This window comes from Leucoraja erinacea, chromosome 14 (assembly GCF_028641065.1).
Source record: "Leucoraja erinacea ecotype New England chromosome 14, Leri_hhj_1, whole genome shotgun sequence".
In the NCBI taxonomy this organism is placed as follows: domain Eukaryota; kingdom Metazoa; phylum Chordata; class Chondrichthyes; order Rajiformes; family Rajidae; genus Leucoraja; species Leucoraja erinaceus.
In genome coordinates, this window is record NC_073390.1 from 44263967 (window position 1) to 44273160 (window position 9194).

The window sequence follows — 9194 nt, forward strand, 5'->3', positions numbered from 1 at the left end:
GTTATTATAACGATGTAGGTTTGTTTTTAATTTTTAACTGGTAGTCATTTTTACCCAGTTTGATCTTTTTTTTTGTGGTTTGCGCTCTTTACCAGTGTGGTTAACTCAGATGTGGTGACACAGTTGTGTCTAACTCAGGATAAATCAAGCCCTGCAATTAATTTCCACCTTGTTACATCCCATAAAATGAATTTCTAAGAACAACAAAATCAATCAGCTGTCTTTTATTTAACATTTCTAAATTAACAATCCTGACAAGGCAGCTGCTGTAATACAACATTCCTTCCATTGTCAGATTTTGCAGATATTGCTCAAATCTAACTGAAGTGTTTCCAGCATTTCATACGGTCATAAGTGATAGGAGCAGAATTAGGCCATTGGGCCCATCAAGTCTACTCCGCCGTTCAATCATGGCCGATCTATCTCTCCCTCCGAACCCCATTCTGCCTTCTCCTCATAACCTCTGACAGCTCTAACATGGAAACAGTAAAGTTTAGAATATAGGAACAGGAGAGGGCTATTTAGTCCCTTAGTTAGGACTAAAAAGCCCTGTGCCATTCAATTAGATCACAGCTGATTTATGAGTCAACTCCATCATCGTGTCATGTTCCAGAATAGAAACATAGAAATTAGGTGCAGGAGTAGGCCATTCGGCCCTTCGAGCCTGCACCGTCATTCAATATGATCATGGCTGATCATCCAACTTAGTATCCTGTACCTGCCTTCTCTCCATACCCCCTGATCCCTTTAGCCACAAGGGCCACATCTAACTCCCTCTTAAATATAGCCAATAAACTGGCCTCAACTACCTTCTGTGGCAGAGAATTCCAGAGATTCACCACGCTCTGTGTGAAAAATGTTTTTCTCATCTCGGTCCTAAAAGATTTCCCCCTTATCCTTAAACTGTGACCCCTTGTACTGAACTTCCCCAACATCGGGAACAATCTTCCTGCACCTAGCCTGTCCAACCCTTTAAGAATTTTGTAAGTTTCTATAAGATCACCCCTCAGTCTTCTAAATTGTAGCAAGTACAAGCCGAGTCTATCCAGTCTTTCTTCATATGAAAGTCCTGACATCCCAGGAATCAGTCTGGTGAACCTTCTCTGTACTCCCTCTATGGCAAGAATGTCTTTTCTCAGATTAGGAGACCAAAATGTCTTTGATTAACCAATATCTATCTCAGATGTAAAATGAACGATTGATCTTTCATCAATTGCAGGAGATCCAAGCTAACCTTCGCTTGCACAAAGCGGCACGGTGGCGCAGCGGTAGAGTTGCTGCCTCACAGCGCCAGTGGCCCGAGTGCAATCCTAACCACCGGTGCTGTCTGTACGGAGTTTGTACGTTCTCCCAGTGACCGCAAGGTAGGGCAGAGAACTATGATCGATGGTTGGCGTGGACTCGGTGGGCCGAAGAGCCAGTTTCAATGCTGTATTTGTAAACTAAACTAAATTTTAATATCTCCAAGACATTGATCAAATCATCCATAAACACCATTGGATACAGTAGAGTTAAATAACCTTGGCTTGTAATTTAACCCTTTGTGTTCTGTTATCTTTGCAACAAATCAACATTGCATTTGTATAGTAAACGGAACAACTTTTACCCAGAGTAGGGCAATCACGAACCAGATATAGATTTAGGTCAGAGGTCAAGGTTTAAAGGGAATCTGAGAGGCAACTTTTTCACACGGAGGGTGGCGGGTGTATGGAATGATCAGTCAGCTTAGGTAATTTAGGCAGGTATTATAATGGCACTTCATTTAGTTTAGAGATACAGTGCGGACACAGGCCCTCCTGCTCACCGAGTCTGCACCGACCAGCGATCCCCACACATTAGCACAACCCTACACACACTGGGGACAATTTTACATGTATACCAAAACAATTAACCTACAAACTTGTATGGCTTTGAAGTGTGGGAGGAAACCGGAGATCTCGGAGAAAACCCATGCAGGTCACGGGGAGAACGTACAAACTCTGTACAGACAGCACCCGTGGTCTGGATCGAACCCATTTGGACAGGTACATGAATAGGTTTATAGGGATATGGCAGATGCAGACTAACACAGGCAGATGGGACTAACCTATATGAGCATCATGGTCAGCGTGGATAAGTTGAGTTAAAGGCCTGTTTCTGAGCTCCATTACTCTATAACGTGCTTCTGTTTGTGATCTGACCAGTGCTCTGTATGGATGTGATATAATTTAGGCCCCTTCAATGCTAGAAATCTAGATGCAAAGACCAACATTCAATTGACCTAAAATAAACACATAAAGCTGGAGTAACTCAGCGGGCCAGACAGCATCTCTGGAGAAAAGCACTAGGTGACATTTCGCATCGAGACACTTCTTCAGACTGAGTGTCAGGGGAAAGGGAAACGGGGGATATAGACGGTGATATTAGAGAAATATAGACAAATGATTGAAAGATATGCAAAAAAGTGACATTGATAAAGAAAACAGGTCATTCATTGTCAGCTGTGGGCTTGGTGATAACGAGTTACAGACAATGACTCAACAAGACCACTTTGAAGCTGGAACAACGACTTGTGTGGGGGAGGGACGGAGCGAGCAGGGTTTCTTGAAGTCAATATTCATACCGCTGGTTTGTAAGCTGCATGTCCATTTTATTTTAATGATCATCTAAATCAACCCCAAAGTCTTTTTGAAGTTCACTGTTTATAGCTTTACTATTTAGGCCGTCATTTGCTCAATTGTTCGTGTTGAAGTGTGTGACCTCATAACTGCCTGCACTAAAATCTGTTTGTCACAAATTTGCCCATTCATTTTATCTATTAATACCTCTGTAATTTATTGCTTCCATTGGGAATAGAATTGTTTATTTTTGAAGCTATCTCAAAGAGGGCCTGCCAGACATCTGAAGGTTTGCGCCCTTTCAAGTCTTCACCGTGTATGAACATGCACAGTAACCGGAAGAGAAGAGAACTCTCGATGAGAATAACAAACAAAAACATGTAGCAGAATATAGAGCGGGACACCGAAACAGCTTGGCTGCAGCTGAACAAGTTTACTTTCGTTTCATTTAAACGTTCCAAGGGAATACTTATACTTGCAGTCTTAGCATGATTACCAAATGGTTTCAGTTCACACAGACACTGCAATTACTGTGCAGTTTCAGTCTAGTGGTAGAAACCTAATCCTACTTCATAACTTGGAGTTAACTTGGATCTCCACACATCCGATTGACACATAGCTTTGTGCTGACGTGAAGTTGTTTGCCTGTCAATGCTTTGCTGGAGAAATCAGTTAGAGTCATAGTTTAAGAAAGAACTGCAGATGCTGGAAAAATCGAGGGTAGACAAAAATGCTGGAGAAACTCAGCGGGGTGAGGCAGCATCTATGGAGCGAAGGAACAGGTGACATTGCTGGTCGAGACCCTTCTTCAGACTGTTGTATACAGCATTCTACATAGAGTCATTGGGTCAGTTAGAGTCGTAGAGTGATACAGCGTGGAAACAGACCCCACGGCCCAACTTGCCCACACATGTCCCAGCTGCACTAGTCCCACCTGCCAGCATTTGGTCCATATCCCTCCAAACCTGTCCTATCCAAGTACCTGGCCAACTGCTTCTTAAATGTTGGGATAGTCCCAGCCTCAACTACCTCCTCTGGCAGCTTGTTCCATACACCCACCGCCCTTTGTGTGAAAAAGTTACCCCTCAGATTCCTATTAAATCTTTTCCTCTTCACCTTAAACCTAAGTCCTCTGGTCCTCGATTCTACTACTCAGGGCAAGAGACTCTGTGCATCTACCCGATCTCTCATGATCTTATACACTTCTATAAGATCACACCTCATCCTCCTGCTCAACTTCTGCCTATAGCTCACACCCTCGAGTCCTGACAACACCCTCGTAATTAATAACTAATACTTAATTATCTGTGTAGGAGGGAACTGCAGCTGCTGGTTTACACCGAAGATAAACACAAAAAGCTGGAGTAACTCAGCGGGTCAGGCAGCATCTCTGGATAGAAGGAATGGGTGACGTTTTGGGTCGAGACCCTTCTTCAGGCTGATTAATAATTGTGGTGTAAAGTATTCTACGTAAGTGTGTAGTGCAAATTAATTTGATCTAGCCTTGGAGAGGGCCCAGAGGAGGTTTATGAAAATGATCCCGGGGATGATTGGGTTAGCGTATGAGGAGCGATTGTAGGCTCTGGGCCTGTACTTGCTGGAGTTTCGAAGGATGGGGGAGTGGATCTCATTGAAACCTAATGGATAATGAAAGGCGTGGATAGAGTGGACGTGGAAAGGATTGTTCCAGAGGACCCAGCGTCAGAATGGAAGGACATACCTTCAAAATGAAGATGAAGAGGAATTTATTTAGCCAGAGAGTGGTGAATCTGTGGAATTCATTGCCACAGACGGCTGTGGAGGCCAAGACATTTTTTAAGGCCGAGATAGATAGGTTCTTGATTAGTAAGAGTGTCAACGGCTACAGGGAAAAGACAAGAGAATGTGGTCGAGAGGGAAATTGAATGAATGGGGGAGTTCACCCGATGGGCTGAATGGCCTAATTCTGCTCCTATATCTATTAGCCTTACGGTTTACATCACAAGAAGCGACAATACAGACACCATTGTATGCAGATGCTGAGAAGTGTGTTCAGCTGTGCCTGAACAACTTCTAATCTTGTGTGTGGACTCGATAGGAAGATGGTTTACATAGAATTATTTTGCACGTAAACATTAAACATATTTTACGTTCACATGAAGAGCCACAAAGTGAGTTAGTTTATTTTTAATGGATGTACCAATCTAAAAGTCCTCTGATTTCTGAAAGTCATTTTGCAGGCGTATACATATGAATGGATAGGAGAGTCATCCACAGTATAGTGGGACTGCCACTGTTACCTCTCTGTTAACACATTCAGGACACTTTCTGAGATTTTATGCGCAGGGTGTTGAAATGTGCCCCTAATGTGATTGAAGACAAGTACGTACCTCGGATGGAGAGAGTAACTAGGCACATCAGTCATTGGAACTATGGTCAGTTATCTTTTGCATTCTTTCCTTCATTTCGGCACGGTGGCGCAGCAGTGGAGTTGCTGCCTTACAGCGCCAGAGGCCCGGGAATGATGCTGACTACGGGTGATGTCAGTGCGGAGTTTGTACGTTGTCCTTGTATCCGCGTGGGTGCTCCGGTTTCCTTCCACATTCCAAAGATGTACAGGTTTGCAGGCTTTAAATGGCTTCAGTAAAAATTGTAAATTGTCCCTAGTGTGTAGGTTAGACAATAGACAATATGGGCAGGAGTGGGCCATTCGGCCCTTCGAGCCAGCACCGCCATTCATTGTGATCATGGGTGATCATCCCCAATCAGTACCCAGTTCCTGCCCTCTCCCCATACCCCTTGACTCTGCTATCTTTAAGAGAGGACAGTGCGAGTGTCGGCGTGGATTCGGTGAGCCAAAGGGCCTGTTTCCATGCTGTATCTCTAAAGTAAAGTAACTATCCCTGCAGGCCCAGGGTTTCAGCCGGAAGCTGCTAAGCGCTGCCCGACTGGCGCAGAATCTTGCATCTCACCCGGCACATTATTTCAGGGTGGGTGAGAGCAGGTTTGGATTCATCACCATGAATCATATTGTTTTTATGGTGGTGAGATCTTTACTGGCACCAGCTGTGTTGGAGCTAATGTAAGCGCACTGAAGATTAGCCACAGAGTGTTCATTGGCCTCCCTTGTTCATGCAAGGACTGCCCCTGAGTGCGTGGAATTGTTCCCAAGGTCTGGCATCACCAGAGGACTTTGGCAGATTGGACATCGAAGTGTGAGGCTTGTAATACCTTACAAAAGGAACAGTGTTTCAGCATTACATTGGAAAACTCAATATACTTCAACATTTTTTAAATAAAGCTTGCAAAAACTGGGAGTTTTTGGCAAGGCAGTTTTGCTGGGTTTATTTTAAAACGTTGAGGTCTATTGTGTTTTCCAAAGAGCTATTAAAATGTCAGGTTACAATCCAGCATAACTGCAGATTAAAATGGGCATCTTTTCAGAGGTATCATCTTGCTGCAGAAAGTTACTTGCAGTTCTCTTTCATCTTTTATGATGCTTAGAGGAATAGCCAAGCAGGCAGTTATTGTTTGGTGGGCTCTAGATAGAGCAGAGCCAGCGATAGAGTACTTGTTTGTTATCTTGTGATCTGCAGGGATGGCATTTACTTCTTGGCTAATTAAATCTATCCACGATGCCAGCACAAGTCTACATAAGCTAATTGCACATAAAGCAAATTTCAACCAAAGTCACAAAATCAAAATGTAGACACAAGGAACTGCAGATGCTGCTTTACACAGAGTGCTGGCGTAACTGAGCAGATCAGGCAGCATCAATGGAGAACACAGTCAGGACCTTTCCTCAGACTCTCTGAAATCTGTAGAAGGGTCTCGACTCGAAACGTCACCTGTCCATGTTCTCCAGAGATGCTGCCTGACCCGCTCAGTTACTCCAGAGCTTGGTGTCTGGTTTTTCTTTAACAAAAATTAAAATATTGCAGCTGCTGGAAATCTGAAATGAAAAGTGTTTTGATATCTTAATGCAAATGAGAAACAGCCGTGCCGCAAATTGGCCTCTGGCGATCACTGAGACAAGGAGAATGAAAATTCAATGCTTCAAGACCACACCCCAGCCCAGATTTATGCTGCAAAAACTGTGTTCCGAATCTTAACTACGCTGTGGAAATGTAAGAGCTCGCTCCATATGGAGGAGAAAGATGCTGCCTGTCCCGCTGAGTTACTCCAGCTCTTTGTATCTCTAAACTAAACTGAACTAAACTTCACTGCTAGAAATCTGCACCAACTGGTGGAAATTGTTGAGGCATGAGTGCAGAAATGTGACGCATAAATGGGGCGAATTAGTCTGGGTCAAATAATCACAAGCCCATGGGAGTTGTCACAACGCCGAGCTTGACATGGAGAAGAAGCACGGTGGCGCAGCGGGTAGAGCTGCTGCCTTACAGCGCCAGAGTCCTGCATTCGATCCTGACTACGGGTGCTGTCTGTACGGAGTTTGTACATTCTCCCTGTGACCTGCGTGGGTTTTCTCTCGGGTCCTCCGGTTTCCTCCCGCCCTCCAAAGCCGCACAGCTTTGTAGTTTAATTGGCTTCGGTAAAATTGGAAATTGCCCCCAAGTGTGTGTAGCATAGCGCTAGTGTGCGGGGATCGCTGGCTGGCACAGACTCGGTGGGCCGAAGGGCCTGTTTCCGCTCAGTATCGCTGAAATAAAGGAATATTGTCATTGCTATCTGCTGTACATTAACTGATATAACATGATTGAGAATGCCATGTGAATCTAAATTAAAACAAATACATCTTTGAAAAAAAAGGAAATAATCTGTTTCCAATTTCCACTAGGTGGTGTGAAAGATTAAAATCAATAGTTTGATGCAATCCTTGACATACTGAAGCGAGCTGCTGGGAGTAATTCTAGGATCAGTATGTTTCCATTTATCAGCGTGACCTGATGAGAACAATACAAAGTCGAGAGCACTGGTAGTTTCTGTTTATGTGTATACGCACAATTACTTTTTAAAAAATTACAGATACTTGGAACAAGAATGTTCCCTCCTGTAACTAGTTCTCACCCTGTGAACATTGGTGAATAGCAAGGAGGTGACAAGCACAAACCAGTCCGTTCACAAGCCCTTTCGAGAAGAGGGTGGAGCGACTCAAAAAAATGTAACAGCTCCGCAGATCAACCAGTTTACCAGAACAAGTACACGCCGGAGTCCTGGGATTTATACAGCAGGTCCTGACTTCTCACGCCCTCTCAACAAAACGCAAAATGTTACTTGTGCGACCAAAATAATTCTTTGGCAACAGTCCCTCTTTGGAGAAATGTGTTGAAACAAAACTCCAGTCACTCTATATTCTAAAGTAAACTTCTTGTGCTTCCCCCCCCCCCCCCTCCCCCGTTGCTTAAGGATTTCACAGTCCATGCTCGGTAAGAACAGGGCAGAGGCAGTCCATTCCGAGCCAGTGCATTCACTGCCCCGTTCAAGCGCCCGTCATCCAAGCCCGCATTAAACTATGGAGAGGGTGTGCCTGTTTCTTTCAGCCGAGTGGCAGACAGGGAAAGGATATGCAGAGGAGCATGCTGCTCATGTTGAATGCCGGCTGTAATGTATGTGTGTGGGTTCCCATTCGCACTCCATCAACTGCCAGGAATAGAATGAATCACTAAGAGATTGTGAAGAACTGGTCAAATATGTGCAGCTTGTTTGTTCAGCTCTGTGCATGTGTTCACACCTCACATATATGTCACACTCTGACTACACCAAACCGTTTTCCTCTTTTGGGAAATGAAGAATGATTTCATATATATGCACATGAGTCACAGATTGAATTTAGTCATAACTTCATATGGGAGCAGAATTAGGCCATTCGGCCCATCAAGTCTGCTCCGTCATTCAATCATGGCTGATCTATCTTTCCCTCTCAATCCCATTCTCCTGCCTTCTCCCCCTAACCCTTGACACCCATACTAATCAAGAATCTGTCACTCTCAGCCTTAAAAATATCCGTTGACTTAGCCTCCACAGCCATCCGTGGCAATTAATTTATTTGATCATCTAAAAGGAAGCTCTGTCATCAGTATTCATTTCATTCTCAGACATTGAGGAAGCTGCCACCATTACTCAATGCTCCAGAATTTTCAATTATTTCACCCATCTCTTTGACAGGAATTAAGTGTTTTGCATTTTTGCTTCTGATTCTGTTCCTTGTGTACAAGAGGTAAATATCTCTTTGTATCATAGCACAAAGTGCTGGAGGAACTCAGCGGGGTCAGGCAGCATCGGGATGTTTTGGGACAAGGCCCTACTTCAGCCTGATTGTGGTATGGAGGACAAAGCTGGGAAAGGAGTGGGGAGGCACAATGATAGGTGGATACAAATAGGCAGGTGATAGGTGGATACTGGTGAGAGAGCAGGGGTTGATTCACAGATGGGTGGACAAAGGCTAGAGATGAGAAGGAGTCTTGGTCAATTGGTCACTTAGGGAGCTACTGTTGCTGATGGACATTGATGTCCTCCATCCCCTGCAAGTGTCTCTTTATTCTTGTGCGGTTGATTATTACAGATAACCTTTAAGTCTTGCTGAAATGAATCAGCAGCACGGTGAAGCAGTGGTAGAGTTGCTGCCTTACAGCGCCTGAGACCCAGGTTCAATCCTGA